Here is a 1740-nt window from a genome sequence, read left to right on the forward strand (position 1 = left end):
ACTTTGTTGGGCATGCTGGGGTGGATAGGGAGGATAACAAACTGTTGCTATGGGTGGTTGTTGTTGTGGCCTTCAGTCCTGAGACTGGTTTGATGCAGCTCTCCATGCTACCCTATCGTGTGCAAGCTTCTTCATCTCCCAGTACTTACTGCAACCTGCATCCTTCTGAATCTGCTTAGTGTGTTCATCTCTTGGTCGCTCTCTATGATTTTTACCCTTCACACTGCCCTCCAATGCTAAATTTGTGACCCCTTGATGCCTCAAAACATGTCCTTCCAACCGGTCCCTTCTTCTTGTCAAGTTGTGCCACAAACTCCTCTTCTCCCCAATTCTATTCAATACCTCCTCATTAGTTATGTGATCTACCCATCCAATCTTCTGGATTCTTCTGTAGCACCACATTTTGAAAGCTTCTATTCTCTCTTTGTATAAACTATATATCGTCCATGTTTCACTTCCATACATGGCTACTCTCCATACAAATACTTTAAGAAACAACTTCCTGACACTTAAATCTATATTCACTGTTAACAAATTTCTCTTCTTCAGAAACACTTTCCTTTCCATTACCAGTCGACATTTTATATCTTCTCTACTTCGACCAACATCAGTTATTTTGCTCCCCAAATAGCAAAACTCCTTTACTACTTAAAGTGTCTCATTTCCTAATCTAATTCCCTCAGCATCATCTGACTTAATTTGACTGCATTCCATTATCCTCGTTTTGCTTTTGTTGATGTTCATCTTATATCCTCCTTCCAAGACACTGTCCATTCTGTTCAACTGCTCTTCCAAGTCCTTTGCTCTGTCTGACAGAATTACAATGTCATCGGTGAACCTCAAAGTTTTGATTTCTTCTCCAAGGATTTTAATACCTACTCTGAATTTTTCTTTTGTTTCCTTTACTGCTTGCTCAATATACAGATTGAATAACATAGGGGAGAAGCTACAACCCTGTCTCACTCCCTTCCCAACCACTGCTTCCCTTTCATGCCCCCTCGCTCTTATAACTGCCATCTGGTTTCTGTACAAATTGTAAATAGCCTTTCACTCCCTGTATTTTATCCCTGTCACCTTTAGAATTTGAAGGGAGTATTTCAGTCAACATTGTCAAAAGCTTTCTCTAAGTCTACAAATGCTAGAAACGTAGGTTTGACTTTCCTTAATCTTTCTTCTAAGATGAGTTGTAAGGTCAGTATTGCCTCACATGTTCCAATATTTCTACAGAATCCAAACTGGTCTCCCCTGAGGTTGGCTTCTACCAGTTTTTCCATTCGTCTGTAAAGAATTCGTGTTAGTATTTTGCAGCTGTGACTTATTAAACTGATAATTCAGTAATTTTCACATCTCTCAGCACATCCTTTCTTTGGGATTGGAATTATTATATTCTTCTTGACGTCTGAGGGTATTTTGCCTGTCTCATACATCTTGCTCACCACATGGTAGAGTTTTGTCAGGACTGGCTCTCCCAAGGCTGTCAGTAGTTCTAATGGAATGTTATCTACTCCTGGGGCCTTGTTTTGACTCAGGTCTTTCAGTGATCTGTCAAACTCTTCATGCAGTATCGTATCCCCCATTTCATCTTCATCTACATCCTCTTCCATTTTCATAATATTGTCCTCAAGTACATCGCCCTTGTATTGACCCTCTATATACTCCTTCCACCTTTCTGCTTTCTCTTCTTTGCTTAGAACTGGGTTTCCATCTGAGCTCTTGATATTCATACAAGTGGTTCTCTTT

The sequence above is a fragment of the Schistocerca americana genome, chromosome 1 (assembly GCF_021461395.2).
Source record: "Schistocerca americana isolate TAMUIC-IGC-003095 chromosome 1, iqSchAmer2.1, whole genome shotgun sequence".
Lineage (NCBI taxonomy): Eukaryota > Metazoa > Arthropoda > Insecta > Orthoptera > Acrididae > Schistocerca > Schistocerca americana.